The sequence below is a fragment of the Atractosteus spatula genome, chromosome 10, assembly GCF_055471065.1.
Source record: "Atractosteus spatula isolate fAtrSpa1 chromosome 10, fAtrSpa1.hap1, whole genome shotgun sequence".
NCBI classification, from domain to species: domain Eukaryota; kingdom Metazoa; phylum Chordata; class Actinopteri; order Semionotiformes; family Lepisosteidae; genus Atractosteus; species Atractosteus spatula.
The window spans coordinates 4,390,788-4,416,173 of record NC_142715.1 but is presented as its reverse complement, the minus strand read 5'-3'; positions in this window follow the sequence as shown (position 1 = coordinate 4,416,173).

Here is a 25,386-nt window from a genome sequence, read left to right as displayed (position 1 = left end):
AGGGCTGAGAAAACGCGTTTATTTCGGGCTGAAAAACACGTTTTGAAAACTGTGCTGTTCCTGCCCTATAACTTACATGGGGGTGACCAAAGTTGCCAAAACGTGTTTATTTCTGCTGATAAACACGTTTTGACAATTTCAGCACACTGGGGTTAAGGGCCGACTCAGTGGGCACTTTTCAACCAAGCAGGTACACTGCGATTCTAAGGGCTGAGAAAACGCGTTTATTTCGGGCTGAAAAACACGTTTTGAAAACTGTGCTGTTCCTGCCCTATAACTTACATGGGGGTGACCAAAGTTGCCAAAACGTGTTTATTTCTGCTGATAAACACGTTTTGACAATTTCAGCACACTGGGGTTAAGGGCTGACTCAGGGGGCTCTTCTGAGCCAGGCAGTTACACTGCGATTCTAAGGGCTGAGAAAACGCGCTTATTTCGGGCTGAAAAACACGTTTTGAAAACTGTCTTGTTCCTGCCCTATAACTTACATGGGGGTGACCAAAGTTGCCTAAACGTGTTTATTTCTGCTGATAAACACGTTTTGACAATTTCAGCACACTGGGGTTAAGGGCCGACTCAGTGGGCACTTTTCAACCAAGCAGGTACACTGCGATTCTAAGGGCTGAGAAAACGCGTTTATTTCGGGCTGAAAAACACGTTTTGAAAACTGTGCTGTTCCTGCCCTATAACTTACATGGGGGTGACCAAAGTTGCCAAAACGTGTTTATTTCTGCTGATAAACACGTTTTGACAATTTCAGCACACTGGGGTTAAGGGCCGACTCAGTGGGCACTTTTCAATCAAGCAGGTACACTGCGATTCTAAGGGCTGAGAAAACGCGTTTATTTCGGGCTGAAAAACACGTTTTGAAAACTGTGCTGTTCCTGCCCTATAACTTACATGGGGGTGACCAAAGTTGCCTAAACGTCTTTATTTCTGCTGATAAACACGTTTTGACAATTTCAGCACACTGGGGTTAAGGGCTGACTCAGGGGGCTCTTCTGAGCCAGGCAGTTACACTGCGATTCTAAGGGCTGAGAAAACGCGCTTATTTCGGGCTGAAAAACACGTTTTGAAAACTGTCTTGTTCCTGCCCTATAACTTACATGGGGGTGACCAAAGTTGCCTAAACGTGTTTATTTCTGCTGATAAACACGTTTTGACAATTTCAGCACACTGGGGTTAAGGGCCGACTCAGTGGGCACTTTTCAACCAAGCAGGTACACTGCGATTCTAAGGGCTGAGAAAACGCGTTTATTTCGGGCTGAAAAACACGTTTTGAAAACTGTGCTGTTCCTGCCCTATAACTTACATGGGGGTGACCAAAGTTGCCTAAACGTCTTTATTTCTGCTGATAAACACGTTTTGACAATTTCAGCACACTGGGGTTAAGGGCTGACTCAGGGGGCTTTTCTGAGCCAGGCAGTTACACTGCGATTCTAAGGGCTGAGAAAACGCGCTTATTTCGGGCTGAAAAACACGTTTTGAAAACTGTCTTGTTCCTGCCCTATAACTTACATGGGGGTGACCAAAGTTGCCTAAACGTGTTTATTTCTGCTGATAAACACGTTTTGACAATTTCAGCACACTGGGGTTAAGGGCCGACTCAGTGGGCACTTTTCAACCAAGCAGGTACACTGCGATTCTAAGGGCTGAGAAAACGCGTTTATTTCGGGCTGAAAAACACGTTTTGAAAACTGTGCTGTTCCTGCCCTATAACTTACATGGGGGTGACCAAAGTTGCCAAAACGTGTTTATTTCTGCTGATAAACACGTTTTGACAATTTCAGCACACTGGGGTTAAAGGCTGACTCAGGGGGCTCTTCTGAGCCAGGCAGTTACACTGCGATTCTAAGGGCTGAGAAAACGCGCTTATTTCGGCCTGAAAAACACGTTTTGAAAACTGTCTTGTTCCTGCCCTATAACTTACATGGGGGTGACCAAAGTTGCCTAAACGTGTTTATTTCTGCTGATAAACACGTTTTGACAATTTCAGCACACTGGGGTTAAGGGCCGACTCAGTGGGCACTTTTCAACCAAGCAGGTACACTGCGATTCTAAGGGCTGAGAAAACGCGTTTATTTCGGGCTGAAAAACACGTTTTGAAAACTGTGCTGTTCCTGCCCTATAACTTACATGGGGGTGACCAAAGTTGCCTAAACGTCTTTATTTCTGCTGATAAACACGTTTTGACAATTTCAGCACACTGGGGTTAAGGGCTGACTCAGGGGGCTCTTCTGAGCCAGGCAGTTACACTGCGATTCTAAGGGCTGAGAAAACGCGCTTATTTCGGGCTGAAAAACACGTTTTGAAAACTGTCTTGTTCCTGCCCTATAACTTACATGGGGGTGACCAAAGTTGCCTAAACGTGTTTATTTCTGCTGATAAACACGTTTTGTCAATTTCAGCACACTGGGGTTCAGGGCCGACTCAGTGGGCACTTTTCAACCAAGCAGGTACACTGCGATTCTAAGGGCTGAGAAAACGCGTTAATTTCGGGCTGAAAAACACGTTTTGAAAACTGTGCTGTTCCTGCCCTATAACTTACATGGGGGTGACCAAAGTTGCCAAAACGTGTTTATTTCTGCTGATAAACACGTTTTGACAATTTCAGCACACTGGGGTTAAGGGCCGACTCAGTGGGCACTTTTCAATCAAGCAGGTACACTGCGATTCTAAGGGCTGAGAAAACGCGTTTATTTCGGGCTGAAAAACACGTTTTGAAAACTGTGCTGTTCCTGCCCTATAACTTACATGGGGGTGACCAAAGTTGCCAAAACGTGTTTATTTCTGCTGATAAACACGTTTTGACAATTTCAGCACACTGGGGTTAAGGGCCGACTCAGTGGGCACTTTTCAATCAAGCAGGTACACTGCGATTCTAAGGGCTGAGAAAACGCGTTTATTTCGGGCTGAAAAACACGTTTTGAAAACTGTGCTGTTCCTGCCCTATAACTTACATGGGGGTGACCAAAGTTGCCAAAACGTGTTTATTTCTGCTGATAAACACGTTTTGACAATTTCAGCACACTGGGGTTAAGGGCCGACTCAGTGGGCACTTTTCAACCAAGCAGGTACACTGCGATTCTAAGGGCTGAGAAAACGCGTTTATTTCGGGCTGAAAAACACGTTTTGAAAACTGTGCTGTTCCTGCCCTATAACTTACATGGGGGTGACCAAAGTTGCCAAAACGTGTTTATTTCTGCTGATAAACACGTTTTGACAATTTCAGCACACTGGGGTTAAGGGCCGACTCAGTGGGCACTTTTCAACCAAGCAGGTACACTGCGATTCTAAGGGCTGAGAAAACGCGTTTATTTCGGGCTGAAAAACACGTTTTGAAAACTGTGCTGTTCCTGCCCTATAACTTACATGGGGGTGACCAAAGTTGCCAAAACGTGTTTATTTCTGCTGATAAACACGTTTTGACAATTTCAGCACACTGGGGTTAAGGGCTGACTCAGGGGGCTCTTCTGAGCCAGGCAGTTACACTGCGATTCTAAGGGCTGAGAAAACGCGCTTATTTCGGGCTGAAAAACACGTTTTGAAAACTGTCTTGTTCCTGCCCTATAACTTACATGGGGGTGACCAAAGTTGCCTAAACGTGTTTATTTCTGCTGATAAACACGTTTTGACAATTTCAGCACACTGGGGTTAAGGGCCGACTCAGTGGGCACTTTTCAACCAAGCAGGTACACTGCGATTCTAAGGGCTGAGAAAACGCGTTTATTTCGGGCTGAAAAACACGTTTTGAAAACTGTGCTGTTCCTGCCCTATAACTTACATGGGGGTGACCAAAGTTGCCAAAACGTGTTTATTTCTGCTGATAAACACGTTTTGACAATTTCAGCACACTGGGGTTAAGGGCCGACTCAGTGGGCACTTTTCAATCAAGCAGGTACACTGCGATTCTAAGGGCTGAGAAAACGCGTTTATTTCGGGCTGAAAAACACGTTTTGAAAACTGTGCTGTTCCTGCCCTATAACTTACATGGGGGTGACCAAAGTTGCCTAAACGTCTTTATTTCTGCTGATAAACACGTTTTGACAATTTCAGCACACTGGGGTTAAGGGCTGACTCAGGGGGCTCTTCTGAGCCAGGCAGTTACACTGCGATTCTAAGGGCTGAGAAAACGCGCTTATTTCGGGCTGAAAAACACGTTTTGAAAACTGTCTTGTTCCTGCCCTATAACTTACATGGGGGTGACCAAAGTTGCCTAAACGTGTTTATTTCTGCTGATAAACACGTTTTGACAATTTCAGCACACTGGGGTTAAGGGCCGACTCAGTGGGCACTTTTCAACCAAGCAGGTACACTGCGATTCTAAGGGCTGAGAAAACGCGTTTATTTCGGGCTGAAAAACACGTTTTGAAAACTGTGCTGTTCCTGCCCTATAACTTACATGGGGGTGACCAAAGTTGCCTAAACGTCTTTATTTCTGCTGATAAACACGTTTTGACAATTTCAGCACACTGGGGTTAAGGGCTGACTCAGGGGGCTTTTCTGAGCCAGGCAGTTACACTGCGATTCTAAGGGCTGAGAAAACGCGCTTATTTCGGGCTGAAAAACACGTTTTGAAAACTGTCTTGTTCCTGCCCTATAACTTACATGGGGGTGACCAAAGTTGCCTAAACGTGTTTATTTCTGCTGATAAACACGTTTTGACAATTTCAGCACACTGGGGTTAAGGGCCGACTCAGTGGGCACTTTTCAACCAAGCAGGTACACTGCGATTCTAAGGGCTGAGAAAACGCGTTTATTTCGGGCTTAAAAACACGTTTTGAAAACTGTGCTGTTCCTGCCCTATAACTTACATGGGGGTGACCAAAGTTGCCAAAACGTGTTTATTTCTGCTGATAAACACGTTTTGACAATTTCAGCACACTGGGGTTAAAGGCTGACTCAGGGGGCTCTTCTGAGCCAGGCAGTTACACTGCGATTCTAAGGGCTGAGAAAACGCGCTTATTTCGGCCTGAAAAACACGTTTTGAAAACTGTCTTGTTCCTGCCCTATAACTTACATGGGGGTGACCAAAGTTGCCTAAACGTGTTTATTTCTGCTGATAAACACGTTTTGACAATTTCAGCACACTGGGGTTAAGGGCCGACTCAGTGGGCACTTTTCAACCAAGCAGGTACACTGCGATTCTAAGGGCTGAGAAAACGCGTTTATTTCGGGCTGAAAAACACGTTTTGAAAACTGTGCTGTTCCTGCCCTATAACTTACATGGGGGTGACCAAAGTTGCCTAAACGTCTTTATTTCTGCTGATAAACACGTTTTGACAATTTCAGCACACTGGGGTTAAGGGCTGACTCAGGGGGCTCTTCTGAGCCAGGCAGTTACACTGCGATTCTAAGGGCTGAGAAAACGCGCTTATTTCGGGCTGAAAAACACGTTTTGAAAACTGTCTTGTTCCTGCCCTATAACTTACATGGGGGTGACCAAAGTTGCCTAAACGTGTTTATTTCTGCTGATAAACACGTTTTGTCAATTTCAGCACACTGGGGTTCAGGGCCGACTCAGTGGGCACTTTTCAACCAAGCAGGTACACTGCGATTCTAAGGGCTGAGAAAACGCGTTAATTTCGGGCTGAAAAACACGTTTTGAAAACTGTGCTGTTCCTGCCCTATAACTTACATGGGGGTGACCAAAGTTGCCAAAACGTGTTTATTTCTGCTGATAAACACGTTTTGACAATTTCAGCACACTGGGGTTAAGGGCCGACTCAGTGGGCACTTTTCAATCAAGCAGGTACACTGCGATTCTAAGGGCTGAGAAAACGCGTTTATTTCGGGCTGAAAAACACGTTTTGAAAACTGTGCTGTTCCTGCCCTATAACTTACATGGGGGTGACCAAAGTTGCCAAAACGTGTTTATTTCTGCTGATAAACACGTTTTGACAATTTCAGCACACTGGGGTTAAGGGCCGACTCAGTGGGCACTTTTCAATCAAGCAGGTACACTGCGATTCTAAGGGCTGAGAAAACGCGTTTATTTCGGGCTGAAAAACACGTTTTGAAAACTGTGCTGTTCCTGCCCTATAACTTACATGGGGGTGACCAAAGTTGCCTAAACGTCTTTATTTCTGCTGAAAAACACGTTTTGACAATTTCAGCACACTGGGGTTAAGGGCCGACTCAGTGGGCACTTTTCAACCAAGCAGGTACACTGCGATTCTAAGGGCTGAGAAAACGCGTTTATTTCGGGCTGAAAAACACGTTTTGAAAACTGTGCTGTTCCTGCCCTATAACTTACATGGGGATGACCAAAGTTGCCAAAACGTGTTTATTTCTGCTGATAAACACGTTTTGACAATTTCAGCACACTGGGGTTAAGGGCCGACTCAGTGGGCACTTTTCAACCAAGCAGGTACACTGCGATTCTAAGGGCTGAGAAAACGCGTTTATTTCGGGCTGAAAAACACGTTTTGAAAACTGTGCTGTTCCTGCCCTATAACTTACATGGGGGTGACCAAAGTTGCCAAAAAGTGTTTATTTCTGCTGATAAACACGTTTTGACAATTTCAGCACACTGGGGTTAAGGGCCGACTCAGGGGGCTCTTCTGAGCCAGGCAGTTACACTGCGATTCTAAGGGCTGAGAAAACGCGCTTATTTCGGGCTGAAAAACACGTTTTGAAAACTGTCTTGTTCCTGCCCTATAACTTACATGGGGTTGACCAAAGTTGCCTAAACGTGTTTATTTCTGCTGATAAACACGTTTTGACAATTTCAGCACACTGGGGTTAAGGGCCGACTCAGTGGGCACTTTTCAACCAAGCAGGTACACTGCGATTCTAAGGGCTGAGAAAACGCGTTTATTTCGGGCTGAAAAACACGTTTTGAAAACTGTGCTGTTCCTGCCCTATAACTTACATGGGGGTGACCAAAGTTGCCTAAACGTGTTTATTTCTGCTGATAAACACGTTTTGACAATTTCAGCACACTGGGGTTAAGGGCCGACTCAGTGGGCACTTTTCAACCAAGCAGGTACACTGCGATTCTAAGGGCTGAGAAAACGCGTTTATTTCGGGCTGAAAAACACGTTTTGAAAACTGTGCTGTTCCTGCCCTATAACTTACATGGGGGTGACCAAAGTTGCCAAAACGTGTTTATTTCTGCTGATAAACACGTTTTGACAATTTCAGCACACTGGGGTTAAGGGCTGACTCAGGGGGCTCTTCTGAGCCAGGCAGTTACACTGCGATTCTAAGGGCTGAGAAAACGCGCTTATTTCGGGCTGAAAAACACGTTTTGAAAACTGTCTTGTTCCTGACCTATAACTTACATGGGGGTGACCAAAGTTGCCTAAACGTGTTTATTTCTGCTGATAAACACGTTTTGACAATTTCAGCACACTGGGGTTAAGGGCCGACTCAGTGGGCACTTTTCAACCAAGCAGGTACACTGCGATTCTAAGGGCTGAGAAAACGCGTTTATTTCGGGCTGAAAAACACGTTTTGAAAACTGTGCTGTTCCTGCCCTATAACTTACATGGGGGTGACCAAAGTTGCCTAAACGTCTTTATTTCTGCTGATAAACACGTTTTGACAATTTCAGCACACTGGGGTTAAGGGCCGACTCAGTGGGCACTTTTCAATCAAGCAGGTACACTGCGATTCTAAGGGCTGAGAAAACGCGTTTATTTCGGGCTGAAAAACACGTTTTGAAAACTGTGCTGTTCCTGCCCTATAACTTACATGGGGGTGACCAAAGTTGCCAAAACGTGTTTATTTCTGCTGATAAACACGTTTTGACAATTTCAGCACACTGGGGTTAAGGGCCGACTCAGTGGGCACTTTTCAACCAAGCAGGTACACTGCGATTCTAAGGGCTGAGAAAACGCGTTTATTTCGGGCTGAAAAACACGTTTTGAAAACTGTGCTGTTCCTGCCCTATAACTTACATGGGGGTGACCAAAGTTGCCAAAACGTGTTTATTTCTGCTGATAAACAAGTTTTGACAATTTCAGCACACTGGGGTTAAGGGCTGACTCAGGGGGCTCTTCTGAGCCAGGCAGTTACACTGCGATTCTAAGGGCTGAGAAAACGCGCTTATTTCGGGCTGAAAAACACGTTTTGAAAACTGTGCTGTTCCTGCCCTATAACTTACATGGGGGTGACCAAAGTTGCCTAAACGTCTTTATTTCTGCTGAAAAACACGTTTTGACAATTTCAGCACACTGGGGTTAAGGGCTGACTCAGGGGGCTCTTCTGAGCCAGGCAGTTACACTGCGATTCTAAGGGCTGAGAAAACGAGCATATTTCGGGCTGAAAAACACGTTTTGAAAACTGTGCTGTTCCTGCCCTATAACTTACATGGGGGTGACCAAAGTTGCCTAAACGTCTTTATTTCTGCTGAAAAACACGTTTTGACAATTTCAGCACACTGGGGTTAAGGGCCGACTCAGTGGGCACTTTTCAACCAAGCAGGTACACTGCGATTCTAAGGGCTGAGAAAACGCGTTTATTTCGGGCTGAAAAACACGTTTTGAAAACTGTGCTGTTCCTGCCCTATAACTTACATGGGGGTGACCAAAGTTGCCAAAACGTGTTTATTTCTGCTGATAAACACGTTTTGACAATTTCAGCACACTGGGGTTAAGGGCCGACTCAGTGGGCACTTTTCAACCAAGCAGGTACACTGCGATTCTAAGGGCTGAGAAAACGCGTTTATTTCGGGCTGAAAAACACGTTTTGAAAACTGTGCTGTTCCTGCCCTATAACTTACATAGGGGTGACCAAAGTTGCCAAAACGTGTTTATTTCTGCTGATAAACACGTTTTGACAATTTCAGCACACTGGGGTTAAGGGCTGACTCAGGGGGCTCTTCTGAGCCAGGCAGTTACACTGCGATTCTAAGGGCTGAGAAAACGCGCTTATTTCGGGCTGAAAAACACGTTTTGAAAACTGTGCTGTTCCTGCCCTATAACTTACATGGGGGTGACCAAAGTTGCCTAAACGTGTTTATTTCTGCTGATAAACACGTTTTGACAATTTCAGCACACTGGGGTTAAGGGCCGACTCAGTGGGCACTTTTCAACCAAGCAGGTACACTGCGATTCTAAGGGCTGAGAAAACGCGTTTATTTCGGGCTGAAAAACACGTTTTGAAAACTGTGCTGTTCCTGCCCTATAACTTACATGGGGGTGACCAAAGTTGCCAAAACGTGTTTATTTCTGCTGATAAACACGTTTTGACAATTTCAGCACACTGGGGTTAAGGGCTGACTCAGGGGGCTCTTCTGAGCCAGGCAGTTACACTGCGATTCTAAGGGCTGAGAAAACGCGCTTATTTCGGGCTGAAAAACACGTTTTGAAAACTGTCTTGTTCCTGCCCTATAACTTACATGGGGGTGACCAAAGTTGCCAAAACGTGTTTATTTCTGCTGATAAACACGTTTTGACAATTTCAGCACACTGGGGTTAAGGGCCGACTCAGTGGGCACTTTTCAACCAAGCAGGTACACTGCGATTCTAAGGGCTGAGAAAACGCGTTTATTTCGGGCTGAAAAACACGTTTTGAAAACTGTGCTGTTCCTGCCCTATAACTTACATGGGGGTGACCAAAGTTGCCTAAACGTGTTTATTTCTGCTGATAAACACGTTTTGACAATTTCAGCACACTGGGGTTAAGGGCCGACTCAGTGGGCACTTTTCAACCAAGCAGGTACACTGCGATTCTAAGGGCTGAGAAAACGCGTTTATTTCGGGCTGAAAAACACGTTTTGAAAACTGTGCTGTTCCTGCCCTATAACTTACATGGGGGTGACCAAAGTTGCCTAAACGTCTTTATTTCTGCTGAAAAACACGTTTTGACAATTTCAGCACACTGGGGTTAAGGGCTGACTCAGGGGGCTCTTCTGAGCCTGGCAGTTACACTGCGATTCTAAGGGCTGAGAAAACGCGCATATTTCGGGCTGAAAAACACGTTTTGAAAACTGTGCTGTTCCTGCCCTATAACGTACATGGGGGTGACCAAAGTTGCCAAAACGTGTTTATTTCTGCTGATAAACACGTTTTGACAATTTCAGCACACTGGGGTTAAGGGCCGACTCAGTGGGCACTTTTCAACCAAGCAGGTACACTGCGATTCTAAGGGCTGAGAAAACGCGCTTAATTCGGGCTGAAAAACACGTTTTGAAAACTGTCTTGTTCCTGCCCTATAACTTACATGGGGGTGACCAAAGTTGCCTAAACGTGTTTATTTCTGCTGATAAACACGTTTTGACAATTTCAGCACACTGGGGTTAAGGGCCGACTCAGTGGGCACTTTTCAACCAAGCAGGTACACTGCGATTCTAAGGGCTGAGAAAACGCGTTTATTTCGGGCTGAAAAACACGTTTTGAAAACTGTGCTGTTCCTGCCCTATAACTTACATGGGGGTGACCAAAGTTGCCTAAACGTGTTTATTTCTGCTGATAAACACGTTTTGACAATTTCAGCACACTGGGGTTAAGGGCCGACTCAGTGGGCACTTTTCAACCAAGCAGGTACACTGCGATTCTAAGGGCTGAGAAAACGCGTTTATTTCGGGCTGAAAAACACGTTTTGAAAACTGTGCTGTTCCTGCCCTATAACTTACATGGGGGTGACCAAAGTTGCCAAAACGTGTTTATTTCTGCTGATAAACACGTTTTGACAATTTCAGCACACTGGGGTTAAGGGCTGACTCAGGGGGCTCTTCTGAGCCAGGCAGTTACACTGCGATTCTAAGGGCTGAGAAAACGCGTTTATTTCGGGCTGAAAAACACGTTTTGAAAACTGTGCTGTTCCTACCCTATAACTTACATGGGGGTGACCAAAGTTGCCAAAACGTGTTTATTTCTGCTGATAAACACGTTTTGACAATTTCAGCACACTGGGGTTAAGGGCTGACTCAGGGGGCTCTTCTGAGCCAGGCAGTTACACTGCGATTCTAAGGGCTGAGAAAACGCGCTTATTTCGGGCTGAAAAACACGTTTTGAAAACTGTCTTGTTCCTGCCCTATAACTTACATGGGGGTGACCAAAGTTGCCTAAACGTGTTTATTTCTGCTGATAAACACGTTTTGACAATTTCAGCACACTGGGGTTAAGGGCCGACTCAGTGGGCACTTTTCAACCAAGCAGGTACACTGCGATTCTAAGGGCTGAGAAAACGCGTTTATTTCGGGCTGAAAAACACGTTTTGAAAACTGTGCTGTTCCTGCCCTATAACTTACATGGGGGTAACCAAAGTTGCCAAAACGTGTTTATTTCTGCTGATAAACACGTTTTGACAATTTCAGCACACTGGGGTTAAGGGCCGACTCAGTGGGCACTTTTCAACCAAGCAGGTACACTGCGATTCTAAGGGCTGAGAAAACGCGTTTATTTCGGGCTGAAAAACACGTTTTGAAAACTGTGCTGTTCCTGCCCTATAACTTACATGGGGATGACCAAAGTTGCCAAAACGTGTTTATTTCTGCTGATAAACACGTTTTGACAATTTCAGCACACTGGGGTTAAGGGCCGACTCAGTGGGCACTTTTCAACCAAGCAGGTACACTGCGATTCTAAGGGCTGAGAAAACGCGTTTATTTCGGGCTGAAAAACACGTTTTGAAAACTGTGCTGTTCCTGCCCTATAACTTACATGGGGGTGACCAAAGTTGCCAAAAAGTGTTTATTTCTGCTGATAAACACGTTTTGACAATTTCAGCACACTGGGGTTAAGGGCCGACTCAGGGGGCTCTTCTGAGCCAGGCAGGTACACTGCGATTCTAAGGGCTGAGAAAACGCGTTTATTTCGGGCTGAAAAACACGTTTTGAAAACTGTGCTGTTCCTGCCCTATAACTTACATGGGGGTGACCAAAGTTGCCTAAACGTGTTTATTTCTGCTGATAAACACGTTTTGACAATTTCAGCACACTGGGGTTAAGGGCCGACTCAGTGGGCACTTTTCAACCAAGCAGGTACACTGCGATTCTAAGGGCTGAGAAAACGCGTTTATTTCGGGCTGAAAAACACGTTTTGAAAACTGTGCTGTTCCTGCCCTATAACTTACATGGGGGTGACCAAAGTTGCCAAAACGTGTTTATTTCTGCTGATAAACACGTTTTGACAATTTCAGCACACTGGGGTTAAGGGCTGACTCAGGGGGCTCTTCTGAGCCAGGCAGTTACACTGCGATTCTAAGGGCTGAGAAAACGCGCTTATTTCGGGCTGAAAAACACGTTTTGAAAACTGTCTTGTTCCTGACCTATAACTTACATGGGGGTGACCAAAGTTGCCTAAACGTGTTTATTTCTGCTGATAAACACGTTTTGACAATTTCAGCACACTGGGGTTAAGGGCCGACTCAGTGGGCACTTTTCAACCAAGCAGGTACACTGCGATTCTAAGGGCTGAGAAAACGCGTTTATTTCGGGCTGAAAAACACGTTTTGAAAACTGTGCTGTTCCTGCCCTATAACTTACATGGGGGTGACCAAAGTTGCCTAAACGTCTTTATTTCTGCTGATAAACACGTTTTGACAATTTCAGCACACTGGGGTTAAGGGCCGACTCAGTGGGCACTTTTCAATCAAGCAGGTACACTGCGATTCTAAGGGCTGAGAAAACGCGTTTATTTCGGGCTGAAAAACACGTTTTGAAAACTGTGCTGTTCCTGCCCTATAACTTACATGGGGGTGACCAAAGTTGCCAAAACGTGTTTATTTCTGCTGATAAACACGTTTTGACAATTTCAGCACACTGGGGTTAAGGGCCGACTCAGTGGGCACTTTTCAACCAAGCAGGTACACTGCGATTCTAAGGGCTGAGAAAACGCGTTTATTTCGGGCTGAAAAACACGTTTTGAAAACTGTGCTGTTCCTGCCCTATAACTTACATGGGGGTGACCAAAGTTGCCAAAACGTGTTTATTTCTGCTGATAAACAAGTTTTGACAATTTCAGCACACTGGGGTTAAGGGCTGACTCAGGGGGCTCTTCTGAGCCAGGCAGTTACACTGCGATTCTAAGGGCTGAGAAAACGCGCTTATTTCGGGCTGAAAAACACGTTTTGAAAACTGTGCTGTTCCTGCCCTATAACTTACATGGGGGTGACCAAAGTTGCCTAAACGTCTTTATTTCTGCTGAAAAACACGTTTTGACAATTTCAGCACACTGGGGTTAAGGGCTGACTCAGGGGGCTCTTCTGAGCCAGGCAGTTACACTGCGATTCTAAGGGCTGAGAAAACGAGCATATTTCGGGCTGAAAAACACGTTTTGAAAACTGTGCTGTTCCTGCCCTATAACTTACATGGGGGTGACCAAAGTTGCCTAAACGTCTTTATTTCTGCTGAAAAACACGTTTTGACAATTTCAGCACACTGGGGTTAAGGGCCGACTCAGTGGGCACTTTTCAACCAAGCAGGTACACTGCGATTCTAAGGGCTGAGAAAACGCGTTTATTTCGGGCTGAAAAACACGTTTTGAAAACTGTGCTGTTCCTGCCCTATAACTTACATGGGGGTGACCAAAGTTGCCAAAACGTGTTTATTTCTGCTGATAAACACGTTTTGACAATTTCAGCACACTGGGGTTAAGGGCCGACTCAGTGGGCACTTTTCAACCAAGCAGGTACACTGCGATTCTAAGGGCTGAGAAAACGCGTTTATTTCGGGCTGAAAAACACGTTTTGAAAACTGTGCTGTTCCTGCCCTATAACTTACATAGGGGTGACCAAAGTTGCCAAAACGTGTTTATTTCTGCTGATAAACACGTTTTGACAATTTCAGCACACTGGGGTTAAGGGCTGACTCAGGGGGCTCTTCTGAGCCAGGCAGTTACACTGCGATTCTAAGGGCTGAGAAAACGCGCTTATTTCGGGCTGAAAAACACGTTTTGAAAACTGTGCTGTTCCTGCCCTATAACTTACATGGGGGTGACCAAAGTTGCCTAAACGTGTTTATTTCTGCTGATAAACACGTTTTGACAATTTCAGCACACTGGGGTTAAGGGCCGACTCAGTGGGCACTTTTCAACCAAGCAGGTACACTGCGATTCTAAGGGCTGAGAAAACGCGTTTATTTCGGGCTGAAAAACACGTTTTGAAAACTGTGCTGTTCCTGCCCTATAACTTACATGGGGGTGACCAAAGTTGCCTAAACGTGTTTATTTCTGCTGATAAACACGTTTTGACAATTTCAGCACACTGGGGTTAAGGGCCGACTCAGTGGGCACTTTTCAACCAAGCAGGTACACTGCGATTCTAAGGGCTGAGAAAACGCGTTTATTTCGGGCTGAAAAACACGTTTTGAAAACTGTGCTGTTCCTGCCCTATAACTTACATGGGGGTGACCAAAGTTGCCTAAACGTCTTTATTTCTGCTGAAAAACACGTTTTGACAATTTCAGCACACTGGGGTTAAGGGCTGACTCAGGGGGCTCTTCTGAGCCTGGCAGTTACACTGCGATTCTAAGGGCTGAGAAAACGCGCATATTTCGGGCTGAAAAACACGTTTTGAAAACTGTGCTGTTCCTGCCCTATAACGTACATGGGGGTGACCAAAGTTGCCAAAACGTGTTTATTTCTGCTGATAAACACGTTTTGACAATTTCAGCACACTGGGGTTAAGGGCCGACTCAGTGGGCACTTTTCAACCAAGCAGGTACACTGCGATTCTAAGGGCTGAGAAAACGCGCTTAATTCGGGCTGAAAAACACGTTTTGAAAACTGTCTTGTTCCTGCCCTATAACTTACATGGGGGTGACCAAAGTTGCCTAAACGTGTTTATTTCTGCTGATAAACACGTTTTGACAATTTCAGCACACTGGGGTTAAGGGCCGACTCAGTGGGCACTTTTCAACCAAGCAGGTACACTGCGATTCTAAGGGCTGAGAAAACGCGTTTATTTCGGGCTGAAAAACACGTTTTGAAAACTGTGCTGTTCCTGCCCTATAACTTACATGGGGGTGACCAAAGTTGCCTAAACGTGTTTATTTCTGCTGATAAACACGTTTTGACAATTTCAGCACACTGGGGTTAAGGGCCGACTCAGTGGGCACTTTTCAACCAAGCAGGTACACTGCGATTCTAAGGGCTGAGAAAACGCGTTTATTTCGGGCTGAAAAACACGTTTTGAAAACTGTGCTGTTCCTGCCCTATAACTTACATGGGGGTGACCAAAGTTGCCAAAACGTGTTTATTTCTGCTGATAAACACGTTTTGACAATTTCAGCACACTGGGGTTAAGGGCTGACTCAGGGGGCTCTTCTGAGCCAGGCAGTTACACTGCGATTCTAAGGGCTGAGAAAACGCGTTTATTTCGGGCTGAAAAACACGTTTTGAAAACTGTGCTGTTCCTACCCTATAACTTACATGGGGGTGACCAAAGTTGCCAAAACGTGTTTATTTCTGCTGATAAACACGTTTTGACAATTTCAGCACACTGGGGTTAAGGGCTGACTCAGGGGGCTCTTCTGAGCCAGGCAGTTACACTGCGATTCTAAGGGCTGAGAAAACGCGCTTATTTCGGGCTGAAAAACACGTTTTGAAAACTGTCTTGTTCCTGCCCTATAACTTACATGGGGGTGACCAAAGTTGCCTAAACGTGTTTATTTCTGCTGATAAACACGTTTTGACAATTTCAGCACACTGGGGTTAAGGGCCGACTCAGTGGGCACTTTTCAACCAAGCAGGTACACTGCGATTCTAAGGGCTGAGAAAACGCGTTTATTTCGGGCTGAAAAACACGTTTTGAAAACTGTGCTGTTCCTGCCCTATAACTTACATGGGGGTAACCAAAGTTGCCAAAACGTGTTTATTTCTGCTGATAAACACGTTTTGACAATTTCAGCACACTGGGGTTAAGGGCCGACTCAGTGGGCACTTTTCAACAAAGCAGGTACACTGCGATTCTAAGGGCTGAGAAAACGCGTTTATTTCGGGCTGAAAAACACGTTTTGAAAACTGTGCTGTTCCTGCCCTATAACTTACATGGGGGTGACCAAAGTTGCCAAAACGTGTTTATTCCTGCTGATAAACACGTTTTGACTATTTCAGCACACTGGGGTTAAGGGCTGACTCAGGGGGCTCTTCTGAGCCAGGCAGTTACACTGCGATTCTAAGGGCTGAGAAAACGCGCTTATTTCGGGCTGAAAAACACGTTTTGAAAACTGTCTTGTTCCTGCCCTATAACTTACATGGGGGTGACCAAAGTTGCCTAAACGTGTTTATTTCTGCTGATAAACACGTTTTGACAATTTCAGCACACTGGGGTTAAGGGCCGACTCAGTGGGCACTTTTCAACCAAGCAGGTACACTGCGATTCTAAGGGCTGAGAAAACGCGTTTATTTCGGGCTGAAAAACACGTTTTGAAAACTGTGCTGTTCCTGCCCTATAACTTACATGGGGGTGACCAAAGTTGCCAAAACGTGTTTATTTCTGCTGATAAACACGTTTTGACAATTTCAGCACACTGGGGTTAAGGGCCGACTCAGTGGGCACTTTTCAACCAAGCAGGTACACTGCGATTCTAAGGGCTGAGAAAACGCGTTTATTTCGGGCTGAAAAACACGTTTTGAAAACTGTGCTGTTCCTGCCCTATAACTTACATGGGGGTAACCAAAGTTGCCAAAACGTGTTTATTTCTGCTGATAAACACGTTTTGACAATTTCAGCACACTGGGGTTAAGGGCCGACTCAGTGGGCACTTTTCAACAAAGCAGGTACACTGCGATTCTAAGGGCTGAGAAAACGCGTTTATTTCGGGCTGAAAAACACGTTTTGAAAACTGTGCTGTTCCTGCCCTATAACTTACATGGGGGTGACCAAAGTTGCCAAAACGTGTTTATTCCTGCTGATAAACACGTTTTGACTATTTCAGCACACTGGGGTTAAGGGCTGACTCAGGGGGCTCTTCTGAGCCAGGCAGTTACACTGCGAATCTAAGGGCTGAGAAAACGCGCTTATTTCGGGCTGAAAAACACGTTTTGAAAACTGTCTTGTTCCTGCCCTATAACTTACATGGGGGTGACCAAAGTTGCCTAAACGTGTTTATTTCTGCTGATAAACACGTTTTGACAATTTCAGCACACTGGGGTTAAGGGCCGACTCAGTGGGCACTTTTCAACCAAGCAGGTACACTGCGATTCTAAGGGCTGAGAAAACGCGTTTATTTCGGGCTGAAAAACACGTTTTGAAAACTGTGCTGTTCCTGCCCTATAACTTACATGGGGGTGACCAAAGTTGCCAAAACGTGTTTATTTCTGCTGATAAACACGTTTTGACAATTTCAGCACACTGGGGTTAAGGGCCGACTCAGTGGGCACTTTTCAATCAAGCAGGTACACTGCGATTCTAAGGGCTGAGAAAACGCGTTTATTTCGGGCTGAAAAACACGTTTTGAAAACTGTGCTGTTCCTGCCCTATAACTTACATGGGGGTGACCAAAGTTGCCTAAACGTCTTTATTTCTGCTGAAAAACACGTTTTGACAATTTCAGCACACTGGGGTTAAGGGCCGACTCAGTGGGCACTTTTCAACCAAGCAGGTACACTGCGATTCTAAGGGCTGAGAAAACGCGCATATTTCGGGCTGAAAAACACGTTTTGAAAACTGTGCTTTTCCTGCCCTATAACGTACATGGGGGTGACCAAAGTTGCCAAAACGTGTTTATTTCTGCTGATAAACACGTTTTGACAATTTCAGCACACTGGGGTTAAGGGCCGACTCAGTGGGCACTTTTCAACCAAGCAGGTACACTGCGATTCTAAGGGCTGAGAAAACGCGTTTATTTCGGGCTGAAAAACACGTTTTGAAAACTGTGCTGTTCCTGCCCTATAACTTACATGGGGGTGACCAAAGTTGCCTAAACGTCTTTATTTCTGCTGAAAAACACGTTTTGACAATTTCAGCACACTGGGGTTAAGGGCCGACTCAGTGGGCACTTTTCAACCAAGCAGGTACACTGCGATTCTAAGGGCTGAGAAAACGCGTTAATTTCGGGCTGAAAAACACGTTTTGAAAACTGTGCTGTTCCTGCCCTATAACTTACATGGGGGTGACCAAAGTTGCCAAAACGTGTTTATTTCTGCTGATAAACACGTTTTGACAATTTCAGCACACTGGGGTTAAGGGCCGACTCAGTGGGCACTTTTCAATCAAGCAGGTACACTGCGATTCTAAGGGCTGAGAAAACGCGTTTATTTCGGGCTGAAAAACACGTTTTGAAAACTGTGCTGTTCCTGCCCTATAACTTACATGGGGGTGACCAAAGTTGCCAAAACGTGTTTATTTCTGCTGATAAACACGTTTTGACAATTTCAGCACACTGGGGTTAAGGGCCGACTCAGTGGGCACTTTTCAATCAAGCAGGTACACTGCGATTCTAAGGGCTGAGAAAACGCGTTTATTTCGGGCTGAAAAACACGTTTTGAAAACTGTGCTGTTCCTGCCCTATAACTTACATGGGGGTGACCAAAGTTGCCTAAACGTCTTTATTTCTGCTGAAAAACACGTTTTGACAATTTCAGCACACTGGGGTTAAGGGCCGACTCAGTGGGCACTTTTCAACCAAGCAGGTACACTGCGATTCTAAGGGCTGAGAAAACGCGTTTATTTCGGGCTGAAAAACACGTTTTGAAAACTGTGCTGTTCCTGCCCTATAACTTACATGGGGATGACCAAAGTTGCCAAAACGTGTTTATTTCTGCTGATAAACACGTTTTGACAATTTCAGCACACTGGGGTTAAGGGCCGACTCAGTGGGCACTTTTCAACCAAGCAGGTACACTGCGATTCTAAGGGCTGAGAAAACGCGTTTATTTCGGGCTGAAAAACACGTTTTGAAAACTGTGCTGTTCCTGCCCTATAACTTACATGGGGGTGACCAAAGTTGCCAAAACGTGTTTATTTCTGCTGATAAACACGTTTTGACAATTTCAGCACACTGGGGTTAAGGGCCGACTCAGGGGGCTCTTCTGAGCCAGGCAGTTACACTGCGATTCTAAGGGCTGAGAAAACGCGCTTATTTCGGGCTGAAAAACACGTTTTGAAAACTGTCTTGTTCCTGCCCTATAACTTACATGGGGTTGACCAAAGTTGCCTAAACGTGTTTATTTCTGCTGATAAACACGTTTTGACAATTTCAGCACACTGGGGTTAAGGGCCGACTCAGTGGGCACTTTTCAACCAAGCAGGTACACTGCGATTCTAAGGGCTGAGAAAACGCGTTTATTTCGGGCTGAAAAACACGTTTTGAAAACTGTGCTGTTCCTGCCCTATAACTTACATGGGGGTGACCAAAGTTGCCTAAACGTGTTTATTTCTGCTGATAAACACGTTTTGACAATTTCAGCACACTGGGGTTAAGGGCCGACTCAGTGGGCACTTTTCAACCAAGCAGGTACACTGCGATTCTAAGGGCTGAGAAAACGCGTTTATTTCGGGCTGAAAAACACGTTTTGAAAACTGTGCTGTTCCTGCCCTATAACTTACATGGGGGTGACCAAAGTTGCCAAAACGTGTTTATTTCTGCTGATAAACACGTTTTGACAATTTCAGCACACTGGGGTTAAGGGCTGACTCAGGGGGCTCTTCTGAGCCAGGCAGTTACACTGCGATTCTAAGGGCTGAGAAAACGCGCTTATTTCGGGCTGAAAAACACGTTTTGAAAACTGTCTTGTTCCTGACCTATAACTTACATGGGGGTGACCAAAGTTGCCTAAACGTGTTTATTTCTGCTGATAAACACGTTTTGACAATTTCAGCACACTGGGGTTAAGGGCCGACTCAGTGGGCACTTTTCAACCAAGCAGGTACACTGCGATTCTAAGGGCTGAGAAAACGCGTTTATTTCGGGCTGAAAAACACGTTTTGAAAACTGTGCTGTTCCTGCCCTATAACTTACATGGGGGTGACCAAAGTTGCCTAAACGTCTTTATTTCTGCTGATAAACACGTTTTGACAATTTCAGCACACTGGGGTTAAGGGCCGACTCAGTGGGCACTTTTCAATCAAGCAGGTACACTGCGATTCTAAGGGCTGAGAAAACGCGTTTATTTCGGGCTGAAAAACACGTTTTGAAAACTGTGCTGTTCCTGCCCTATAACTTACATGGGGGTGACCAAAGTTGCCAAAACGTGTTTATTTCTGCTGATAAACACGTTTTGACAATTTCAGCACACTGGGGTTAAGGGCCGACTCAGTGGGCACTTTTCAACCAAGCAGGTACACTGCGATTCTAAGGGCTGAGAAAACGCGTTTATTTCGGGCTGAAAAACACGTTTTGAAAACTGTGCTGTTCCTGCCCTATAACTTACATGGGGGTGACCAAAGTTGCCAAAACGTGTTTATTTCTGCTGATAAACAAGTTTTGACAATTTCAGCACACTGGGGTTAAGGGCTGACTCAGGGGGCTCTTCTGAGCCAGGCAGTTACACTGCGATTCTAAGGGCTGAGAAAACGCGCTTATTTCGGGCTGAAAAACACGTTTTGAAAACTGTGCTGTTCCTGCCCTATAACTTACATGGGGGTGACCAAAGTTGCCTAAACGTCTTTATTTCTGCTGAAAAACACGTTTTGACAATTTCAGCACACTGGGGTTAAGGGCTGACTCAGGGGGCTCTTCTGAGCCAGGCAGTTACACTGCGATTCTAAGGGCTGAGAAAACGAGCATATTTCGGGCTGAAAAACACGTTTTGAAAACTGTGCTGTTCCTGCCCTATAACTTACATGGGGGTGACCAAAGTTGCCTAAACGTCTTTATTTCTGCTGAAAAACACGTTTTGACAATTTCAGCACACTGGGGTTAAGGGCCGACTCAGTGGGCACTTTTCAACCAAGCAGGTACACTGCGATTCTAAGGGCTGAGAAAACGCGTTTATTTCGGGCTGAAAAACACGTTTTGAAAACTGTGCTGTTCCTGCCCTATAACTTACATGGGGGTGACCAAAGTTGCCAAAACGTGTTTATTTCTGCTGATAAACACGTTTTGACAATTTCAGCACACTGGGGTTAAGGGCCGACTCAGTGGGCACTTTTCAACCAAGCAGGTACACTGCGATTCTAAGGGCTGAGAAAACGCGTTTATTTCGGGCTGAAAAACACGTTTTGAAAACTGTGCTGTTCCTGCCCTATAACTTACATAGGGGTGACCAAAGTTGCCAAAACGTGTTTATTTCTGCTGATAAACACGTTTTGACAATTTCAGCACACTGGGGTTAAGGGCTGACTCAGGGGGCTCTTCTGAGCCAGGCAGTTACACTGCGATTCTAAGGGCTGAGAAAACGCGCTTATTTCGGGCTGAAAAACACGTTTTGAAAACTGTGCTGTTCCTGCCCTATAACTTACATGGGGGTGACCAAAGTTGCCTAAACGTGTTTATTTCTGCTGATAAACACGTTTTGACAATTTCAGCACACTGGGGTTAAGGGCCGACTCAGTGGGCACTTTTCAACCAAGCAGGTACACTGCGATTCTAAGGGCTGAGAAAACGCGTTTATTTCGGGCTGAAAAACACGTTTTGAAAACTGTGCTGTTCCTGCCCTATAACTTACATGGGGGTGACCAAAGTTGCCTAAACGTCTTTATTTCTGCTGATAAACACGTTTTGACAATTTCAGCACACTGGGGTTAAGGGCCGACTCAGTGGGCACTTTTCAATCAAGCAGGTACACTGCGATTCTAAGGGCTGAGAAAACGCGTTTATTTCGGGCTGAAAAACACGTTTTGAAAACTGTGCTGTTCCTGCCCTATAACTTACATGGGGGTGACCAAAGTTGCCAAAACGTGTTTATTTCTGCTGATAAACACGTTTTGACAATTTCAGCACACTGGGGTTAAGGGCCGACTCAGTGGGCACTTTTCAACCAAGCAGGTACACTGCGATTCTAAGGGCTGAGAAAACGCGTTTATTTCGGGCTGAAAAACACGTTTTGAAAACTGTGCTGTTCCTGCCCTATAACTTACATGGGGGTGACCAAAGTTGCCAAAACGTGTTTATTTCTGCTGATAAACAAGTTTTGACAATTTCAGCACACTGGGGTTAAGGGCTGACTCAGGGGGCTCTTCTGAGCCAGGCAGTTACACTGCGATTCTAAGGGCTGAGAAAACGCGCTTATTTCGGGCTGAAAAACACGTTTTGAAAACTGTGCTGTTCCTGCCCTATAACTTACATGGGGGTGACCAAAGTTGCCTAAACGTCTTTATTTCTGCTGAAAAACACGTTTTGACAATTTCAGCACACTGGGGTTAAGGGCTGACTCAGGGGGCTCTTCTGAGCCAGGCAGTTACACTGCGATTCTAAGGGCTGAGAAAACGAGCATATTTCGGGCTGAAAAACACGTTTTGAAAACTGTGCTGTTCCTGCCCTATAACTTACATGGGGGTGACCAAAGTTGCCTAAACGTCTTTATTTCTGCTGAAAAACACGTTTTGACAATTTCAGCACACTGGGGTTAAGGGCCGACTCAGTGGGCACTTTTCAACCAAGCAGGTACACTGCGATTCTAAGGGCTGAGAAAACGCGTTTATTTCGGGCTGAAAAACACGTTTTGAAAACTGTGCTGTTCCTGCCCTATAACTTACATGGGGGTGACCAAAGTTGCCAAAACGTGTTTATTTCTGCTGATAAACACGTTTTGACAATTTCAGCACACTGGGGTTAAGGGCCGACTCAGTGGGCACTTTTCAACCAAGCAGGTACACTGCGATTCTAAGGGCTGAGAAAACGCGTTTATTTCGGGCTGAAAAACACGTTTTGAAAACTGTGCTGTTCCTGCCCTATAACTTACATGGGGGTGACCAAAGTTGCCTAAACGTCTTTATTTCTGCTGAAAAACACGTTTTGACAATTTCAGCACACTGGGGTTAAGGGCTGACTCAGGGGGCTCTTCTGAGCCTGGCAGTTACACTGCGATTCTAAGGGCTGAGAAAACGCGCATATTTCGGGCTGAAAAACACGTTTTGAAAACTGTGCTGTTCCTGCCCTATAACGTACATGGGGGTGACCAAAGTTGCCAAAACGTGTTTATTTCTGCTGATAAACACGTTTTGACAATTTCAGCACACTGGGGTTAAGGGCCGACTCAGTGGGCACTTTTCAACCAAGCAGGTACACTGCGATTCTAAGGGCTGAGAAAACGCGCTTAATTCGGGCTGAAAAACACGTTTTGAAAACTGTCTTGTTCCTGCCCTATAACTTACATGGGGGTGACCAAAGTTGCCTAAACGTGTTTATTTCTGCTGATAAACACGTTTTGACAATTTCAGCACACTGGGGTTAAGGGCCGACTCAGTGGGCACTTTTCAACCAAGCAGGTACACTGCGATTCTAAGGGCTGAGAAAACGCGTTTATTTCGGGCTGAAAAACACGTTTTGAAAACTGTGCTGTTCCTGCCCTATAACTTACATGGGGGTGACCAAAGTTGCCTAAACGTGTTTATTTCTGCTGATAAACACGTTTTGACAATTTCAGCACACTGGGGTTAAGGGCCGACTCAGTGGGCACTTTTCAACCAAGCAGGTACACTGCGATTCTAAGGGCTGAGAAAACGCGTTTATTTCGGGCTGAAAAACACGTTTTGAAAACTGTGCTGTTCCTGCCCTATAACTTACATGGGGGTGACCAAAGTTGCCAAAACGTGTTTATTTCTGCTGATAAACACGTTTTGACAATTTCAGCACACTGGGGTTAAGGGCTGACTCAGGGGGCTCTTCTGAGCCAGGCAGTTACACTGCGATTCTAAGGGCTGAGAAAACGCGTTTATTTCGGGCTGAAAAACACGTTTTGAAAACTGTGCTGTTCCTACCCTATAACTTACATGGGGGTGACCAAAGTTGCCAAAACGTGTTTATTTCTGCTGATAAACACGTTTTGACAATTTCAGCACACTGGGGTTAAGGGCTGACTCAGGGGGCTCTTCTGAGCCAGGCAGTTACACTGCGATTCTAAGGGCTGAGAAAACGCGCTTATTTCGGGCTGAAAAACACGTTTTGAAAACTGTCTTGTTCCTGCCCTATAACTTACATGGGGGTGACCAAAGTTGCCTAAACGTGTTTATTTCTGCTGATAAACACGTTTTGACAATTTCAGCACACTGGGGTTAAGGGCCGACTCAGTGGGCACTTTTCAACCAAGCAGGTACACTGCGATTCTAAGGGCTGAGAAAACGCGTTTATTTCGGGCTGAAAAACACGTTTTGAAAACTGTGCTGTTCCTGCCCTATAACTTACATGGGGGTAACCAAAGTTGCCAAAACGTGTTTATTTCTGCTGATAAACACGTTTTGACAATTTCAGCACACTGGGGTTAAGGGCCGACTCAGTGGGCACTTTTCAACAAAGCAGGTACACTGCGATTCTAAGGGCTGAGAAAACGCGTTTATTTCGGGCTGAAAAACACGTTTTGAAAACTGTGCTGTTCCTGCCCTATAACTTACATGGGGGTGACCAAAGTTGCCAAAACGTGTTTATTCCTGCTGATAAACACGTTTTGACTATTTCAGCACACTGGGGTTAAGGGCTGACTCAGGGGGCTCTTCTGAGCCAGGCAGTTACACTGCGATTCTAAGGGCTGAGAAAACGCGCTTATTTCGGGCTGAAAAACACGTTTTGAAAACTGTCTTGTTCCTGCCCTATAACTTACATGGGGGTGACCAAAGTTGCCTAAACGTGTTTATTTCTGCTGATAAACACGTTTTGACAATTTCAGCACACTGGGGTTAAGGGCCGACTCAGTGGGCACTTTTCAACCAAGCAGGTACACTGCGATTCTAAGGGCTGAGAAAACGCGTTTATTTCGGGCTGAAAAACACGTTTTGAAAACTGTGCTGTTCCTGCCCTATAACTTACATGGGGGTGACCAAAGTTGCCAAAACGTGTTTATTTCTGCTGATAAACACGTTTTGACAATTTCAGCACACTGGGGTTAAGGGCCGACTCAGTGGGCACTTTTCAACCAAGCAGGTACACTGCGATTCTAAGGGCTGAGAAAACGCGTTTATTTCGGGCTGAAAAACACGTTTTGAAAACTGTGCTGTTCCTGCCCTATAACTTACATGGGGGTAACCAAAGTTGCCAAAACGTGTTTATTTCTGCTGATAAACACGTTTTGACAATTTCAGCACACTGGGGTTAAGGGCCGACTCAGTGGGCACTTTTCAACAAAGCAGGTACACTGCGATTCTAAGGGCTGAGAAAACGCGTTTATTTCGGGCTGAAAAACACGTTTTGAAAACTGTGCTGTTCCTGCCCTATAACTTACATGGGGGTGACCAAAGTTGCCAAAACGTGTTTATTCCTGCTGATAAACACGTTTTGACTATTTCAGCACACTGGGGTTAAGGGCTGACTCAGGGGGCTCTTCTGAGCCAGGCAGTTACACTGCGAATCTAAGGGCTGAGAAAACGCGCTTATTTCGGGCTGAAAAACACGTTTTGAAA